At 40.5% G+C, this 20808-nt stretch overlaps 1 protein-coding gene across 1 annotated transcript in view; it reads left to right on the top strand.

Moving 5' to 3' along the window:
- Positions 1 to 20808, top strand: part of LOC103606918 (inositol 1,4,5-trisphosphate receptor type 2-like) — a gene marked incomplete at its 5' end in the record, with an annotated part of 107941 nt that overhangs the window by 75081 nt on the left and 12052 nt on the right. The gene's annotated exons all lie outside the window — the stretch shown is intronic.

Raw genomic sequence — 20808 nt, 5'->3', positions numbered from 1 at the left:
TGAGGGTCAGACCATGAATTTTCCTCTAAGACCTTTGCTGACAACCTACTTGCTGACAAGAGATTTAGGTGAAAGGAAAAGAAGTCTAAAGTTTTGAGTTTGGGTAACTTGAAGAATACATTTACTGACTGGGTGAGGAGCCAAACACTCTGAGAGAAAATTAAACTGTTATTCCGATGGGGTGTTAGGAAATTTCCATTGTCTCAGGCTGCACCTGTGCCTCGAGGCCTGGGAGAATTCCTGTTCCCCGAGCAGAGGCCTGGTACCATTTGGAAGCACTAAATCCGGTTTGTAAATGTCATTTTAGAAGACAAAGACATAGTGCCAACAAATATTTAATAAGATAACTTATTTTGTGGGGGGTGATCAAATTTATTCTTACCTGAGAGTATCACAATTGCCTCACTTTATTTTCTCACATGTAACTCACTTGTGCCCAAGAAACAAGAATGAAATAAGAGTCTGAACTGTTGAAAGGGAGTTAGTGGAAAGGTGCTGTATGTGAGTCAGAGGCACAATGTGACGTAGTGGTTTAGACATGGACTGGAGGACTTCAGGGGCCTTGGCAGGTTATGAACCTCCCTATGTCTCAGTTCTTAATATGTAAAATGGGTATAGAGTTTTATGGGGATTAAACATGTTACTATTTTTGCATTATCTGACAGGTAGTAAATGTTAAATTAAAAAATATATATATATAAATATATACATATGAGTGTTTGAAGGCTGGAATAGCATTTCCAGGCTCAAGAAATTGTTTATTCAACAACTTTTATTTAGTGCCTACCATGCCTATAGCAATGGATTAATTACTGTAGCAAATAAAGGATGGAGACATTCCCTGCCTTCCGAACTCTAGGGCCTGATGGGAGAGAATATGGTCATGAAGATTAGATGATAACACTAGGCAGCAACATCTGATGAGCTACAGATGAAGAGCTGTCCTTCAGATTGGGAAGAGGACCTCATGTGTAAAGGAAATGAGCAGGTCTGAGTCATCGATACTCAGAGAGTAGGTATACCCCCCCCCAACCTGGATTAGGATTAGGTTGGGGCTAAACGGTAGCAGGAACTAATAGCTCAGGGTAAGGAGTTTCTGCTTCATCCTGTAAACAAAGGAGAGGCATTGATGGGTTTTAAGTAAAAGAATTATATGATTTTTTTCAATGGGATTTTTAGGCAGTGTCATAGAGTCTGCAGTAGGATTTAGTGAAGGGGCAAGAGGCTTGAGGAAGGAAAACCAGTGACCATCACCCTGATGGAAAATGTGGTGGAAGGAACCAGGAACAGAAAGGAAGGGATGGGCATGGTGGAAAGAAGATTTGACCGAGAGCGAGGACAGACTGTCACCCTAGTTCCACCACCAGAACCCAGGTGGGCTGGATGTCTGCATGCCCACCCCACACCAGCCTCTTTCACTATGCCCAGCCTCCCTGGTCTTCTTTGTGAGGTTTTCCATTCTGCCAATTAGAGCTCCTGCTGTTTGCTTCACCTGGAATGCTTATTTTCAGAAATTAAAATCCTCCTTTCCTGGCCCACCCATCCAAAGAAGACCCCAGCCCTCTTTAAGAGCACCTTGTCATATTTTACCCAAAGCACTTACCACTATCTGAATTTATCTGCCTGTGAATTTAAATTTTTCTTTTCTTTTTTTTTTTACTGCTTTCATTTCCCTGGGAACTGGACTCTTGACTGTCCTAGTCATTGTTTCCCTAGTACCTAGAACCATTTCTGGAACAAAAAGGGTCTACACAAATGTGTATTGAATAAATGGATAAAATAATTGATCTCTGAGGTCCTTTCAGCACCTTCCAGCACCTTATTTGACTCCTTGATTCTAGGTGAAAGATAAATTAAGAAAACTGTTTGTTGGCATTGGATCTAGGAGAAAGGAAAATAAGACTAAAGTTTTGAGTTTGGGTGACTTGAAGAATACTTTCACCTACTGAAATATTGATAGTTTTCCCGTCCCCGCAAACATTCAGAGAAACAGTGGCTTTGGTTTCCAGCTCATTCCATGTGTGCTGGCAATGGGCCATCCAGACGGCAGTGATTCCCTGGTCCCAGGAGACAACAAAACTGGGGTTCAGGAGAGAAGACTGATGAATTGAAGATGGGGGTTTTGGAAATCATACATAAGACTCATATTTGCCAGTTGGTAATAACAAAGATGGATTTATTTGAAATTGTTAATGGAGCTATTTATATTTGAATGAAATTCCACATGGGGGAAAATAACCCAAAAGAAATGTTAAGAGATTTTAGTATGGTAAATCAATTTTAACATGTGATATTTATGTAGATTTTCTCACTGTTCAGGACAGAGAGGTGGTGGGACTAAAACACTCCCTTCCCATTAGGACCTTGCTATGGATAAAGATTTCTCCAGAAGTCCATTCTGTCTTGTACAGAGACAGTGGCCTGGGATGCTATTTTGATACTAACTGGTGTACTGCAGTACAGTTCTGGTGTTAACCACCCAGAGTTAGTGCAGACCCCATGAGTTAGAGGGCATGATTCCCAACAAGATCCCCTTACTTCATATGCCAAATGCACTTTGAGTGTCCCCAGGCCACCCACACTTTGAACCAACTGGCTTCAAATTAAGGGGTTTCCATGACCCTTTCAGGTTTGATAACTCACTAGAATGACTCAGAACTCAGAGGAGCACTACATTTACAGTGTAGTTTTGTTATAAAGGATACAGATCAGGAACAGCCAAAGGAAGAGGGACAAGGTCTGGGCGGATTTTGACCACAGGGTTCTGTGCCTTCCCTCTGTGGAATCAGGGCACATCACCCTCCTGGCGTGGTGTGTATTTATCAACCGGGAAGCTCCACTGATCTTCAAAGTACAGAGTTTTTATTGGGGTTTCATTACATAGGCCTGATTGACCTAATCATTTGCCATGTAATCAAACTAATCTCCAGCCCCCTTACCCTCCCTGGAGCCAGGCTGACTCAAAGCCCAAAAACTCTAATCACAGATTTAATCTTTCTGGTGACCAGTGCCCGTTCTAAGTCATCTCATCTGTCAGCCTAAACTCAGATGGATTCCAAGGGACTCATGAATAACAGAGACACTCCTGTCATTGGGGAAATTCCAAGGGTTTTAGAATCTCCCTCCCAAGAATGAAATTCTTTATTATGCATCAGATGTATTCCCCTTTTTCTGCACATGCATTTGTTGCTTCTTTATTTAAGTGCTAGTTGGAAGGGAGTTTTAAACTGTGACTGCAAGTTAGCACTCCCATTCCTCTGTCTCGCTTACGCACAATATATACTCCATCAAAATATCTCATCTTCACTATCCAACAGAATAGATGTGAATCCACTAGTTCCTAAAGGTTTTACCACTCTAGTCCAGATAACCTTCAACTCTCCCCTAGACTGCTGCAGGTGCCACTGAACTGGTCTTTTTGCTGACATGCTTGACCCTCTACTGGTTATTCTTCAGGGAAAAAAAATTTTTTTTAATGTAAATCAGGATATATCACTCCCCTGTCCAAGCCCTTCATTGGCACCCTACTGTACATAGAAAAAATCCACACTTCTTGTCCAGGCCTAGAAACTGTGGCCCCTGCTGTCCTCTGACTCCCCATCCCCCATTCATAGGCTCCAGCCTCACTGACCTCTCTGTTCCTATGGCCCACAGCCTCGTTTCTACCTCAGGGCCTTTGCACTTGTTCTTCTGTCAGCCTGCACCACTCTACATGTTCTTTCACATCCTGCACACCTCTGCTTAAGTGGCATCACCTCAGAGAGGCTTTCTTTGGTCACCTTTTCAAAAGGTGTCCCATTCTTTATCCTCTTACCCCGCTTTTTCATTTCCCCCAAATACTTATCATAATCTGATATTATATATATATATATAGCATATCTCCCTTATTTGAATATAATCTGCATTAGAGCAACAACTTCGTTTTGTTTATTTTTACATCACCAGGACTTAGAGCACTGGCTGGAACATATTTGCTGAATGAATGAACAAATGAATGAACAAGAAATAAGTAATGATCTATCTTTAGTGGCTTAGTTTAGTTTCCTAACAATGCAAATGATAGCTAGAGCAAAAATGTATAGTAGTCAAAAGCTTGGGTATTAGACTGTCTGTGTTCACCTCCTAGCTTGGCTACTTACTAGCTATGTGACCTTGAGAAATTTGCTTAACCTCTCTGTGCCCCATTGTCCTTGGTCTATTAAAAAAAAAAGAAAAAGGAGAAAAGAAATTGAAAAAAAGAAAATATAATAATATTATCTACCTTAACACTTAAAACTATGTTCAAAGACCTTTAGTAATAAAGAATGTAATGCTTCAATCTACACACATTCAAGTGGAACCTCTGATCAGAGGATCTAACAGATCTAAGACTGACCTCTTGGACATAGAAGACTAGATAAGGAATTAATAGAGATAAGAGACCGTGGCCAAGTTACTTAATCTCCTCTTGCTTCCTTTTATGAAAAATAAGGGTGTTGAATTAAATTTATCAAAAGATGCTTTGACATTCTGTGGTTTTTATAATAATAATCATGAGTCTGGACAGAAGTTGATAGGGCAATCATATACCAACCTGGAAAAAGAGAAGTAGGGGTTTCTTATTGCAAGGTTCTGCTCATTCAAATGGTCACCAAATAGTCCTACAATGCCAAGTAAATTTACTTTGCAGGAAAAACCAGTCCATTATGATTAGGTTGCCAGCTCTGGTCTGCACAACGAAATGGTAAAGAAAATGGAGTTGAAGCTAGAGTCAGATTTAGGTCAACAACCCCTGTCAGCCATCTCTTTCCTCTCTGACTCTTTCTCAAATAAAGTATTACCTAAAAATGAATACTAACTCATTTATCTCATTAATGGAAGGCAGGGCACTGTCTGAGGAGAAGGAGGTATAAACAGTGACAGAAATGTGAGCTCACACACATGAAGTTTCTCCATCTGGCAGCATGCAAATTATTTAATGTTCAAATCACGGTAACACAGTTAAGTCTTCCCAGAAAAAATAATTTGTTACTCCTACTCGTTCTTATTTTTTCCAACTGGGTGTCTTGGGTTGGTTCTATTGCCAGATTTCTTCTCTTCATGTAACTTCATTGCTCCTTTTATTTTTCCTATCTGCATTATGAGTTTTTGTTCAATTTTTACATTTGATTGCAAACCTGCTTTGTGAAATCTTATCCTTTCCTATCTCCATCTTTGCATCTCTCTCATCAGTAGTTTGTTGGATGTGAATATGACAGAAGCTGAGATGATGTCATCTATTATAAAGGAGAAGGTATAGAGTATATGGAATGCCAGAGAGCTATAGAGAAATCGACCAGTTTGGCGAATTGCATCTATGGGACAAAGTGTGAAATAGTTTGTTTCATGAAGTTTTTATTGAGCGAGTTGCTTGAGAAGATGGTTAAATTGTATACGGAAAAGTAAAGAACTATTTTGTTCTATTTAAATGACATCGATGTATTTTTTTGTATCATGAAATCTTTCAGTATTTCCAACAACAATCTTTGATACAGTATTTTACACAATTGCAGCAAAGGGCCTTCAGAGATGAAAGTGTATATCTAAGGTTCTAAATTGGGTATATCCAATCTATATGTAATAGAAGCCACTACAGCCATTGTACAGAATTCAATAGATCAAGAATTGTATTATAGCTTGAGCATTTGGGAGAAGTTGAGGTTCTGAATAATCCTCAAAGCCCACAGTTAACTGAAAGTTAAAGCCCACAATCATTGTTTTCTGTCAATCCCAGTTCAGATGGCATCTGGGTGATTTTATGTAGGATCAAGTAATCATCTGATGTTCTCTTCTATTCACTTGCAAAAGAAGTCATAATGTTGATTTTATAGAGCCAGAAAATTTATTATTCCAAAATTAACAGAAAGGGAAAAATGGCTTTTCTTTCCCTTAAGGTTATTGGAACTGCTGATACAGGCAACTTTGTTAGAAGTGACTGCTCAACAGGTTGCTTTTATTGTTGTTTCTCAAAAGGGAACATTCAAGCAAAGTGCACCCTCCCAGATTAAGTGGGATTTTTCCTCCTGCGATGGATGTAAACCAGGTTTTGCAACTGGAGGAGGAATATTCTCTTAAGTGCTTAAATTCTCTTTCGTTTTCCTATCCTGAAAGAAATCATAGGACAACAGTGGAGAAGAACATGGTAGATTGTATTTGAGTTATAACAACAAAAGAATGTATTTTACTTTGAACGGAGAGCAGAGAGAGTACTATAGTTGGGTGGTTCCCTGTAAAGACACCTCTGCGAATGAAAAATATCAGCATAATCTGAAGCCACTTTCTGTAAAATAGATAACTAATAATCATCAACATATCAAACTAAAATTAGCAAAAATAATTGTTGTCAAAGGCTTTGTTAAAGAATAGTTGCACGGGGTGTGAAATTGTAGTTAAAACTCACATAGCCCTTCATTACTTATTTATAATTCAGTTGGATTTTCTTATTTCTCCCTCCTGTTGTTGTAATTAGCCATTAAGCTAGCAGAAACTACATTTTCTACATCACATGAGCAATGTCTTTAAAGACTGCAAAGAGAACAAGGAAAGTGGGCTACACTGTTTCATGAAGACACCAACAATATAGGAAAATAATATTTGTTGCATAATCAGTGCAAACCTGTCAGCAAGCAGAAGAGAATGTTTAACTGGTAATTACTTGGAAATAGATTTCTGCTCTGTTGTCTTTTTGAAGAAATCCTATGTATTATTTTTATTTTCTAGTTTAAAATAATTTCTAGTTTTCATGGTAAATTTGACAGTGTGCAAGAATAATGCTTACTACTTTAAAAATATTCAAACAAGAAATGGTTTTCCTGCAGGCACCAGCTGTGGGACCAGTGATTGTGAAAGGTTCTCCCCTTGCTTACTCACTGGCTTCCAGGCCTGAACACCTCACCTGAGCTTATCATTTGACATCATCTTAATCAGACAGAATTTTTAACAAGCATTCTTTTTTTTGGTCTTTTTTGTGACCAGTAAGGGGATCGCAACTCTTGGCTTGGTGTTGTCCGCACCGTGCTCAGCCAGTGAGCACACTGGCCATCCCCATATAGGATCCGAACCCGCAGCGGAAGCACCACTGCGCTCCCAGTGCCGCACTCTCCCGAGTGTGCCACAGGGTTGGCCCCTTTAACAAGCATTCTATTTAAACTCTTTAAATGATAGATTTGTCTTTTTATTAAAAGATTTTCTTCCTTTAAATAGTTTGCATATATTTTCCTCAGTTTATTTTCCATAGAAAACTTCTTTTCTGCTGCTTAACTTCTAGAATAATTGCACAAATGAGCAAATTTATTTTAAGATTTAAAAGTGTAAATTCCCACAAATAATGGTAAACAGGCATGAACAATTTAATGTTTCCGGATGTCATGTGCACTTAATGGAAATTCTGATCCATTACTCCTGAACCCCTATGTCATGAGTCTGAGGATACAATATATCAAGGAAACACATTACAGTTTTAGGAAAAAAATGATTTGTGTAATTAAAGTCGCAGGAGCCAATTCTTGAATCCTTGAATGTTTGGAGGAATGTACAATGCCCTATTCTTATATTAAAAATATTGTTAGGTGCTCAGGCTTTAGGAATTACTAAGCTTCAAATTAAATTTTCATCTTTTGTAGTGGCATTGCCCATTTTTCTTTCCTCATATCCTCTCTGTTCAGGCATGAAAATTGTCTGATTTGCTTTGAGTTTCCAGTTTAAACTTGCTAGTAAACTCTAAAATAAATCTGTGGCTTGCTTTGGAACTGTATAATCTATTAGATATTAATAGATTCTATGTCTATTAGTGTGGATATCTATATCTGTCTGTGACAGAGCCGGTGTGATACCAATGAGCTTCATTTCACAATTCATGTTCATGGCTATCATTCCCAAATCATACCAGTTAACTGCAGTCAGAATACTGCTTTGCTAAAAATAAAATGCAGCAATATTGGGTTACCACCTGGGGAGGCCATCCTGCAGATTACCAGATGGTCTCTCAGGGACAGTAACTCTCTTAGGTGACAAAGGCCCAGATTCAGTGCTAACCTTTGCAGGCTCAGATCTTAGGTGCCATCAGGGTACACAGAATGAATTGGGGTAATAACACACTACCCAAGGTTAAAAGACAGAGATGTGCATAAATCAGAATACCTATGCATTGATTGCTTTTCCTTAATTTAACAAGATAAATTATAATTTCCAAGCAGAATAGACACACATGATGTCTGGTCAGTGTATTTTTTCCTGAGAAGCCAGATTATAGTCAGAAGGTTACTTAATGAGCAGAGGTTGGGAGCAAAGGGAGTTAGCTGGCTGCATGATTGGAATGTTTATGGACCAGACTGAAATGAGCTGATGTGACCTCATCACCATGTGCAGGTACAGGCTGGAGTTTAGGCGAGAGCATAAATCCTGTGTGTGAGTCCTGATTTTACTACTTACTAGCTCTATGACCTTCGAAAACACTTCATAGTAGCTACCTTAGGGTTGCTGTAAAAGTTCATCCAGTTATTCATTCATTACCAACCATATATTAAGCACTTACTATGTGCCAGGCATTATTTTAGGCACATGTCCTAGAACAGCAGCAAACAAAATAGACAAAAATCTCTACCTTCATGATGATTTCATCCTAATATGCAGATGATCAATGAAATTAATAAATAATACAGTATGCTAAATGCCAATGGGTGCTACAGAGAAAAATAAACCAGGGAAGGAAAATAACCAGGGTGGTAGAATCACTTGTAAATAAAATGACATAATATGAATATGACAGCACCTGACCCATTATATTTTTTATTCTAACTTATTGTTATTACTACTACTCTCATTTTATCTTCCATGGGGAGCCTAACCAAATATCCCCAGGAGAGTGCTGGACATGCAAGCCAGTTCTGCCCCCGCACAGTGTGTTCCAGGCTCAAGCCCTCCTGATTGACAGAGTCACCTTTAGATGTGTTAAGTCCATTGATTAGCTAACAGCCTAACCAAATATCCCCAGGAGAGTGCTGGACATGCAAGCCAGTTCTGCCCCCGCACAGTTTGTTCCAGGCTCAAGCCCTCCTGATTGACAGAGTCACCTTTAGATGTGTTAAGTCCATTGATTAGCTAAAAGTTGGGTCAGTCTTTATTCTGGAAGATATTTTACCTTTAAGAAGTCATTACGTACATTTCATTTCCTTTATCATGAGATGAGGCTTCAACTTTAACTTCAAGCTTTTTGGAGGTATCTATATACCCAGAGCCATTCGTAAGACTCTTCTAAGATAAGATCATGAAAAAGATACTGATTCATGATGATCGCTAGAGAAAGAGTCTTGGGACCTGGAAATCACGAGCCTAGATTCTAGTTCAACTTTCTCATTCTCTGGGTGAAACTTGTTACTCTGTGACAGCCATATACCTTAGTTTTTCCTCCTGTGTCTTGGGGACAATTGGGGATGCTCTTCACAGGGCTGATGAAAGAATAAAATGAAATAATAAATATGAAAGAGCAGTTGAACTTTTTAAGTATTATGTGATTGAAAAGGTAGAGATTTTAATAATGATATGATGATTTCTCCTTCAAAGAGCTAACAGCATTTTTCCTTTTATATCTTTTCTGATCTTATGCCCAGAATCCCAAACAGGAGTTGAGATGATAAAGCATGGGCTTCTTAGGGCTGCAAAGAACCAGTCCAACCTCCTGACCCAGCTCAGGAATCCCTCCCCAAAGGAGGATCAGAGAACAAAAGATCAACCACCAGTAGGTTCCCTGTCTTTTGTCCCCCAGTTTCGCATTCTGTCAGCCACAATACAAAGAGGTGACAAAGGAGAGGAAAGGTGCTGACCAGGATAGAAGAGAAGTTACCTGCAAATGAGTGGGTAGCAAGATGATGGTTAGGCTTTAATGTTATCGCAAAAGACTCAGAAGTTTAGATTTGATAGGTTAGAAAGTGGTGATGTTTGAGCAGAAGAGCAGTAGGTGATGATGATGGTTAAGGAGTCCTGGCAGCACTGTGCTGGAGAAAAAGGGTCTGATATGAGAGTTACAAGAAAAATATGATTCTAAGTAATCAGTGATTAACTAAGTATAGGAAGTGGGGGAGAGATGATAGTACAAGTCTATCCACATTCTTTTATGTATGCATCCTCCCCAAATATTTGAGTGTTTTGCTGGGCTTCTGTGCTAGGCACTAAGATAAAAATCTGAGTGGTCCTTAGATGCATGTGACATCAGGGAAAGATGGGAAGATGTGTTTTCTAAAATGTTCTGTTGGTGTGTAGTCCCCAGAAGAGCTATGTAAATTGTTTAATTTTTAGTAATGAACACATCCTTGTGAGCTCTGGGATTGACCATAAGCTTAGCCTAGAAATAATTTGCCAATGGCCAGCTCTGAGGGAGAACTTGTCCAGCGACGTAGAGGAGCTGGGGCTGGTGGTACGCTGCTTTGTGGACTATCCAGGAATGTGAGGCCACATGTGACTACATCCTGATAAACAGAGCTTTAGCACTTTGACCCCAGCTGACGTCTGTGCACACAGTGCTCTCCAGCCCCTGGACCCCAAGCCACATGGGAGCTGGGCGTATCATAAATGCCTCATTTCCTTGATTTAGTCATCATAAATGTATTTATTACAATGGGATTCTATACAATAAGGTGGTGGTGTTGTGAATTAGAAAGTAACAAGAGACTTCTGTATTAAAAGTGGGATTTTGTGGGTAGAAAGTTCACACTGCTCATTGCTTCAGCTACTTTCATCCTATAAAATTTGACTCAGCAATAAAATGGTAGTCAGTATCAACAAGATTTTTTTCTAAATTTGCTGCCTAACCTGATATTGCACATCAAAATAATGTCAGCCTCACTTTATACAGTGGGCATGTTATTGAAATGTTACATACGAATGTATTTTGTGTTGAAAATTGAATCATATTTTCAACATATCTGGGGAAATTATTACTTAAAGAAATCCTGTTATTCTTTTTAGGAAAGAATCCTTTTGAAATTAATACTGAGTAATCTAAGTTTTTATTTGTTTTTGTATATCTTGATTTTATATATCACATTAGCCTAAAGGAACCTGTATCTTAGGTTAAAATAATTAGGTTATCTTTATTACTGAAATAGTTGGTAATTGTGCACAATCTATACCAATACAAGCTGTACCTATAATTGTATTGCCAAATCTTTTCCTACATTTTTCAGCAAATTAAAAAAGAGTTATGAGGCAAGAGTTATGAGGGGTGGGGTGGAGATGAAAAAAGATTACTCTGAGGGATAGAAATAAGGGGTAATTATACTAAATTTTATCTGAATCATCATCAACTATGACCAGGGATTAAATTGTAGCCAGATTCCTTAAATAATGCTATACATATGATTCCAATAAATAACATAATTCCATCCCAACTTCCAGCACAATTAATTGTAAGGCTATTGGTAACATTGTTTTAAATTCTAAATGAGTACCCCAACTGCAAAAAAAATTATTAAACTTTGGGGTGACAATTATAATGTCTTTTAAAAATATTTGTAATGGTCATGCAAAGATGTAGTCAAACTACATTAAAATCTCAGTAGTAGAAAGAAAAAAAAAAGCTATATTCATATCTGCCCAGTGGAATTTATAGGATGTAACAGAATATCTATTGAAGGGCTAAGCAAAGGATAAATTTGAGATCAACAGGACCTTGGAAGACTTGGCTAATAACACTGGCAAGACCATCAATTTTCCATTCCTGGTGATAAATTTTAAATCCAAATAAATCCTGTTTGTTAGGGCACTAAAAAGCCTTGTCAGCTGTGAAGTTAAGTCGGCAAGCATGCGCTGGCAGGGTATTGAAGCCACAAACTGGGCCAAAGTGCAGACATCTCCTATAATCTTAAGTCAAGCGCAAAGTTATGGCAAAGCCAAAAATGCCTCTAAGGGCAAGGCTTCCTTAGCACTATTCATAGCATGACCATGGGCTTTGGGACCAGGCTGAGCTAAAGGTCAGCATCACTTCTCCAAAACAAGGAGCCTTGGAAAAAGGAAACAGCAAGGCCCACGTGGAAGAGGAAAGAGATGGACTGGATGTGTGGAAGTGTTCTCTGACCCCCCTTGTGTAGGATAAATAATGAAGGAGGAAGTAAAAGAGAATTAATAGTGCGTTTAATAAAATACGGAATGGCTACAGATACCTGGGAAGAAAGCTGCAGAGCCTTCTTTCAAAGTAACTGTCCCGTTACACAAATGGGTCAGCTCTGACTGTGTGGGCACCACCCCTCAGGATGCCTGAGCACAGACTGCCCTTGCAAAACAGCCAGCACAAAAATAGGATCCGTCCATCCTGGGGTGGCCTCCTTCTCTCTGTGTTGGTGATTTTCAAACAGTAGATTTTGAAAGCCATGGCAACTTGGGGAATTTACATTTTTAAAAGTGGGCACAGAGTGGCAAAAGCTGTACTTGGGGGCAGGGAGCAAATGACTTGGTTCCTCCCACACACAGGTAGCAGGCAGTGGAAAACCCTCAGAAGCCCTAGACTGCAATTGACACAGGAAAATGTGAAAACTTATGTCAGGGTGAATCCTCGTTCTTGTTCCTGAACATGTGTAACTTCAGGGACGTCATAGTCCCATGAGTCCAGTGACAGATCATTCCTCCCACCTCCTTTTGCTTTGCCCCAACCATATGTTCCCACATGATACACCTACACTGCCCTGCAGTAACCTTTCCATTCTCCTCCCACCCAAGGCGTGTGATAAGTGTTAGTTTTCTTTGCCCTCAGGCAAAGGCATTGCTCTAGGTCCTCTACATCATTTTATTAAATCCTGACAAAAATCCCAAAAGACAGGCATTATTATCCCCATATTCAGAGGAAGAAACTTAAATAATCTTCTCTGATCACACACTTAATGAGAGGTAAGCTGGGACTCAGGCTGAGCTCGGGCCACCTCCAAAACCCCTGCCTTTTAAATCACAAGCCGCATTATCGGTTCTCTGCATGTCAGAGCATCCTCTCATTTAGGGGCTGTCAGGGGAGGAGGGTTCACCTTGGTTAGTGTTGACATGGTATGTAGACCTTCCCAGCATGGGACAATCCACTTTACTTTTTACCTGAATGTTCCTCACCTCTGGACCCTTGAAAAAATGACAGTAGCAAAGCCCTTTGCTCCCGTTTGACCTTTGTTTTTATTATTCGGTTAGCATTTACTGAAACCTACTATGTGCCAGACACTGTTCTAGGCTCTAGGAACAAGAGAAACAAAGCCCTGCCCTCCTAAAACTTACATTCTACTATTAGAGACAAATATCTGTACAATGTAGGTCGTGTCAGGTAATGATGAGGAAAAACAAAGCAAGCTAAAGGAGTCGAGAGGGATGAACGATGCTAGATAGGGTTTTCAGGGAGGGCCTCTCTGAGGAGGTGATGTTTGAGCAGAGACCTCGATGGGCAAGTGAGCAACCCATGGAAATAACTAGAGATCAGCAAGAGCCAACCCTGATAGGAACGGGTGAGGGAGATGACCAGCAGGACAGTTCATGTGGCCGGAGTTAGTGAGGGAGGCAGACAGTGGCCAAGGATGTGTGACGGGGACGTGGGCAAGTGAGCAACCCATGGAAATAACTAGAGATCAGCAAGAGCCAACCCTGATAGGAACAGGTGAGGGAGATGACCAGCAGGACAGTTCATGTGGCCGGAGTTAGGGAGGCAGACAGTGGCCAAGGATGTGGGACGGGGACAGACAGGGAGGGACAGGGACTGGGCCATGCAGGGCCCCTAGCTGAGGAGAAGAGTTAGATGCTATGCTAGAAAAATTTACTCTAAAAAATATATCAGTGCTTTTTCTTTTTGATTCTGTGAAGAGCCCAACATTACCATTTATTTGTAATACACAAAATTTACTCCTGACAAGGACATGCATAGAACATGAGAGGAAATAGTTTATTCCACAGGGCACTCAGAGGCTCATGGATTTCAAATTGTCCCTGATTCTTCAGGCAGAATGGGTAAAGGATGAGGAGAGAACTTATGTAAGATCACAATCCAACAGCATCCTTTTCCTGCAAGGGCTTAAGAAGAAATAGGAAGAACCACTTTATCCTGCCCTCCCCCTCTTTTTTGTTTCATCTGGATTGTTTCAAAAAGACTATCTTCAAGATCAGAAATTCTTTCATCTCGGGGACCGGCCTGGTGGCGCACTGCTACAGTGCGCCGCTTGGGAAGCGCGGCGGCGCTCCCGCCAAGGGTTCGGATCCCATATACAGACCGGTTCCCGCTCACTGGCTGAGCGAGGTGCGGGCGCGGCACTGAGGTTTGCGATCCCGTTGCCGGTCCCCGGTCTGGTACGGGCGCGACACTGAGGGTTGCGATCCGTTGCCGGACACGAAAAAAGACAAAAAGGAAAAAAAAAATGTCCACTATTTATAGATCTTAGATCAGCAATGATTAGCAAAAGTGAATGCACAGCTAGCCCTGAACTACCTGCCCTGTGGCTTCTTCACCATTGCTACCATGGGCACCTGCCCCTCTTGCCACCTGCAGCAGGCAATGGCCACATGATCATGACGGAGAGGGTGAACAGGGCTGGGGCTATTCTGACACCAGCTATTCAATTTTAACCCCAACTGAGTGTACTGCAATTCAGTTCTGGCACTAGCCACCCAGAGCTGGTGCAGACCCCACAAGTTAGAGGGCATGACCCCCAACAAAACTTTCCTTACTCCAGATGTCAGCCACATTTGGGGGTACATGGGCTTCCTGTACTTCTGACAGGCTGACCATAAATTTTGGGGTTCCCATCACCCCATCAGCTTCTATAATTTGTTATAACAGCTCACAGAACCCAGAAAAACACTGTACTTATTAATACAGTTTTATTATGAAGGATACACATCACAAGGATCAGCAAAAGAGACACATAGGGTAAGGTCTGTCTGGGAGGGAACACAGAACTTCCATAGCCTCTCCCCGTGGAAACAAGGCATGTCACCCTCCCTGCACATCAGCGTGCTCACCAGCTGGGAAGTTCCACTGAGCCCCAGTGTCCAGAGTATTTATTAGGATTTCATTACACAGTTCTGATTGATGGAATCATTGGCCACGTGATTGAATTCAGTTATCAACTTCCCTCCCCTCCCCAGATGTTGGGCTGGCTCAGAGTCCCAACCCCGTAATTATGTGGCTTGGTCTTTCTGATAACCAGGTCTTGCTCCCCACCCCCTAAGCTATCTAGAACCCACTATGAGCCACTTCATTAGCATAAACCCAGCTGTGATTTGGGGACTCATGAATAACAAAGATACTTGTACCACAAGGAAATTCCAAAGGCTTAGGGCCTCCTCTTGGGAAGTAGGAACAAAGACCAGTTAAATTATTTATTATAAAATAGTGACCCAGACAGGGAGGGTGATGGACCTGGGAGTGGTTGGGTCAGGAGGAGCATATGGAGGCACAAGCAAGTTGGAGGGGAAATGTGAGATTAGACATTGTCCCTGCGTTACCATGGGAACTATAAACATGTATGTTCATGGGTTTAGCTCTCAAGAAGTGCACCATCTAACTGAAAAGGATATGTAGATATAGATGTATAGATTTGTGAAATTAGGAAACAGTTTAAAAGTTGGCCAGTATTAGAAGGTGTCTCAGGGCAACATCTAAGTGCTGATCAGCACAGAGCACCTGTGTACAGCCGCCAATCATAGCGGCGTTACATTATTTCATCTGGCTCCATCATGTGTTGGAAATGAGTTTTACACGTAAATTGCTTCAGTATCTGTTTCCATTTTTTGAAAGTCTTCTATCAGATTAATATTCCATAAAAACACCTAATCAGTGAAATGTCTCAAAAATGGAAAAATGGGTAAAATGCATAAAACCTGAACAGCCTCAGTTTAAAGCATAGGGAATTTATTTGTAAAATTGCACAAAAATTGAAAATGCAGACCTTACTGCGTGATCAGTGATTGTTTCCACATTACATCTGCGTAAAACTGCTCTATGGCTCACGGCTGTAATTCCTGTTCACCAAAACCTAGTGCCTTTTGTGACTAGGCATCTTATAATCACAGTCAGCCAGGACTCATTATTTGAAAAGAGCCACCGTCCTTTGGAATTACAATATACCATGCTCTTCTTTCAGTCTCATCTGTGTCCTGGGAAGTCTGTAGCTCTGCTTCTCCATTATAAGTTTCTCCTGTTCATCGGACTTGAAATTACCTTGTTTCTTCTCACCACGTAGCAGCTGCTTTGTGGGGTCCCGTGTCATCACCCTCAGCTGCTGGGCTCACTGTCAGGACCACATGGTCTGTGAACCCATCTAGCCAGCTGCTGATTCAGTGGTGACCGTGGTGAAATTCTTTTCAAGCTGTGCACCATCCTGTAGCGGTCCAGGTCCCAGAGCCAGTGAGACAGTGGTCACGGCCACACTCTGCAAAGCTATGATCTAACTTAGAGTTCAGTCTCATTTTGACATCGCATCATGCTTGTCCCCATCCCAGAAAAACATATTGGTTTGGACTCAATTCAAATTTTGTTATTCAGCATCCCTCAAGCCACATGATGCCCTATTTGGAGAATCTAGTGAATTTTTAGGTTTTTGATCCTAATGAGAAAGTTTGGCCTGTGTGAAGGATTTCTTTGGTACAGCCTGGCACAATGTCTTGATCCCACTTTGAATTTGCTAGGCCTTTCTGTTATCCTAACCCCAAAGAGCCACTTAAGATCTGTCATGAGCATGCCCCAGCTCTTTGTCAGTGGACATTTGGAATAGCTCAGAGACAAGTAGAGAGGCCACGGATGAAAGACATAGGGAAAAAATGTGGGTTTTCTAGAAGAAGGTCATTGGAATCAAAGAGACATTTCAGAGGAGTGTTAGTATCTATCTATTTCATAAGAGTCAAGGAGAGAATGAGTAACAATGTAATGGGAGTGGCAGGTAGGGGCCACTCCCATGAGAAATATGTTAAACCCTCTTTTCATAGGCATTTTGCGAGTGACCAGAATGCTTATGACCTCCAAGTAGATCATACCTGAGAATCATCCTCTCACAATTTTACACACGTAAATGAGATTTTCTAAACTAGACAGGCCGCCCAACTACTGTTATGGAATTACTTCATTCTCTTACTAGTTGGTCCAGATCCCGTAAATGTAAATGATAATCTATTTGAGTGGAATCCAGAGGAACCACAGTTTTGACTGGAACAGTCCTGGTTGATGCCCTGTCTCTGCATAACTATTATTAGCACTCCTTTCATGCTCAAATATGTACCTATTTAGCCAATAAATTATATGATTACCCTATCAACAAGCAAGGTGAGTACAGTTAAAGAATTTCATTATGATTCATCCAATGAGTAGTGATATTAAGAACTCACTGGTTACAGGGCTGGCCAGTTAGCTCAGTTGGTTAGAATGCAGTGTTGTAACACCAAGGTCAATGGTTCAGATCCCCTTTCTGGCCAGCTGCCAAAAAAAGAGAGGAATCACTGGTTGGATCTGGATTTACCTAGAATGGTTGTTCTCAGACTTTAGCATACCTCACTATCACCTAGAGGTCTTATTAAAACACAAATTACCAGACCCCAATCCCAGAGTTACTGAATCAGAATTCTTTCGGTCTGGGGTAAGGCCTAAGAATTTGCTTTTCTAACCATTTCCCAGGTGACACTGATGTGGTAGGGATGGGTAAGACACACTAAAAAATATCAACCCTCTTCCACTTATCAGTCAGTATTTTGAAGACCAGGAAAAAGACTTAAGGATAGACCAAATGGTTAAAAGAACAACTAGGTAAAATGACTTAATGTCAGGGACTAATAAAAGAATATTAGCTAGTGAGCTGGCCGACTGCAAACACAATACAGTCAGCTTACAATGGGTTATGATAGCCATGATAACTGATAACCATGTGGTGGGCCCTTCCATGAGCTACTCTACGTAATTTTAAGGTTTGGTGACCATTCATTAAATAATTTGCTCTCAAGAGAAAAAAAGAACATTATCGGTTTTTATCCAGAGGAGGAATTTCAGTATCCTTTTAGCAGACTTACCTATTTCTTTGCATGAGACAAACCTGAAAATATTGTGGTAGCACTTCCTTGTGCCCCTAAAAAGATGAGACAAACCTAAATATATATGTGTGTGTGTGTGTGTGTGTGTGTGTGTGTGTGTGTGTGTGTGTGTGTGTGTGGCAATGAAGTTCAAAGGGTAACAGATGCATTTACTAAAACAGATTTTAATTCCATTTTTGTTGTTGCATTTGGCCCTGGTGTTAAAAGATTTCTGGGGATGTTTTTTCTCAGGTTCTTAGGTATGGTATTTTCTGTATAGACATTATCTGTGTATGCATGTGTATATATATATATACGTGTGTGTCTATATATAATCTAATTTTCTTTGAATTCTGCATATAAGTATATTATTCTTAATCCTCCTCCTAATAAATTATATACAGTGGAGACACATATAATGATCATATATGAGAAATTTCCATGAAATGCTGTCAAAGTATTAGATAGGACTTGCAGAAAACCATTTGATTTACATCTTAGGAAGAAATTTGTCAAGTTGTGGATTAACCGAAATAATTATTGAGCCAAATTATTATTGTTTGTGATTAAAGCACAAAATGGTTGTGTCATGTGAACCTTGGCATGGTTTGAAAATCCCAAATCCTCTCTTCAGGTTGCTTTTAGAAGGGGAGCAGATGAGATGACCAGACAGACTCCCATGAAAAGTGAGAGCAGGACGCCTCCGTGTGAGTCCGACCGAAAGACTCAGATCTGCTCGCTCCCTAAGCCACCCTGAGTCTGGTGCCATCACTGGCTATTCAGCATCTTCTAAATAGGATTGGAGAAGTCAATTGCCCTTTTTTTTGCTTTTGTTATTGACTTTTTTGGCCTTTAAAGAGCAAAATGATCTTGATGTAAATAGACCTCTCATTATCATAATTGAGGACTATGATATCCAAAATACCTATGTAAATATAAAATAACTGAAGGACTCAGCAAGGAACACTATTAAACCATGAATCCAGCAAACTCAAAATTCAGATGGTGACATCTTCAAAAGTCAAGAGACTTCGAGGTAAAGTGTATCTTTGGTATATTAAGAGACCTCCATTGTCCTGGTTCTGCTATGATCTGCTGATATGTGGCTTTACTTCAGTGATTTAATGTAAACTATCTTGATGACTTCCTCCATCTCTGTTAGTAAGGGGCATTGTCCAGTGGTATGCTAGTTCATATTTAACAACCAGTGCCCAGAAAGCCCTGATTGTAGCATCTGCCTATTTCCGTGGTATAAATACTCCCAAGTGGCTGATTTCAAGCTGCCGACATGGTGTCACTGAATGCAGGGTTGGGAAGAGAGGTACACAATCGACTCTTGCAAATGGAATGACCCAATTCTGTTCTCTGGGAGAATGGCTGTGGGGTTCTGGCTCAATAATCCATTTTAGGGGATGAATTATCCAGTCTGCCTATTCATATTAATCATGCTAATCGAGTAGTTTCAGCTCTGTGAATGCAATCTTATCCTCCAAGAAAAGGTGCTTTCTGTCAAGTACGGATTTTCAAACACTCATTTGCCAACCTCAAAATTCCTTTGGCTGACATTATTGTGGTAGCATGTTCTTGTGCTCTACTCCTGCCATTCTATGGTTTGAAAATCCCAAATCCTCTCTTCAGGTTGCTTTTAGAAGGGGAGCAGATGAGATGACCAGACAGACTCCCATGAAAAGTGAGAGCAGGACGCCTCCGTGTGAGTCCGACCGAAAGACTCAGATCTGCTCGCTCCCTAAGCCACCCTGAGTCTGGTGCCATCACTGGCTATTCAGCATCTTCTAAATAGGATTGGAGAAGTCAATTGCCCTTTTTTTTGCTTTTGTTATTGACTTTTTTGGCCTTTAAAGAGCAAAATGATCTTGATGTAAATAGACCTCTCATTATCATAATTGAGGACTATGATATCCAAAATACCTATGTAAATATAAAATAACTGAAGGACTCAGCAAGGAACACTATTAAACCATGAATCCAGCAAACTCAAAATTCAGATGGTGACATCTTCAAAAGTCAAGAGACTTCGAGGTAAAGTGTATCTTTGGTATATTAAGAGACCTCCATTGTCCTGGTTCTGCTATGATCTGCTGATATGTGGCTTTACTTCAGTGATTTAATGTAAACTATCTTGATGACTTCCTCCATCTCTGTTAGTAAGGGGCATTGTCCAGTGGTATGCTAGTTCATATTTAACAACCAGTGCCCAGAAAGCCCTGATTGTAGCATCTGCCTATTTCCGTGGTATAAATACTCCCACGTGGCTGATTTCAAGCTGCCGACATGGTGTCACTGAATGCAGGGTTGGGAAGAGAGGTACACAATTGACTCTTGCAAATGGAATGACCCAATTCTGTTCTCTGGGAGAATGGCTGTGGGGTTCTGGCTCAATAATCCATTTTAGGGGATGAATTATCCAGTCTGCCTATTCATATTAATCATGCTAATCGAGTAGTTTCAGCTCTGTGAATGCAATCTTATCCTCCAAGAAAAGGTGCTTTCTGTCAAGTACGGATTTTCAAACACTCATTTGCCAACCTCAAAATTCCTTTGGCTGACATTATTGTGGTAGCATGTTCTTGTGCTCTACTCCTGCTGTTGAAGCCATTATCAATGCCCATATGGACCCCTGCGGTGGTCTCCAAATGGGAGTCTCTGCCATGTTCATTTTCTATACAGCAGCCAAAGTGATCTGTTTCATTTTATTATGTGTGTATGGATGTGTGTAAGAGTGTGTTTATGTATTTTTGCTATAAACCAGAAGATACCATT

This window comes from Galeopterus variegatus, unplaced genomic scaffold, assembly GCF_000696425.1.
Source record: "Galeopterus variegatus unplaced genomic scaffold, G_variegatus-3.0.2 Scaffold6957, whole genome shotgun sequence".
Lineage (NCBI taxonomy): Eukaryota > Metazoa > Chordata > Mammalia > Dermoptera > Cynocephalidae > Galeopterus > Galeopterus variegatus.
This window is presented reverse-complemented; position numbering and strand designations above follow the sequence as displayed.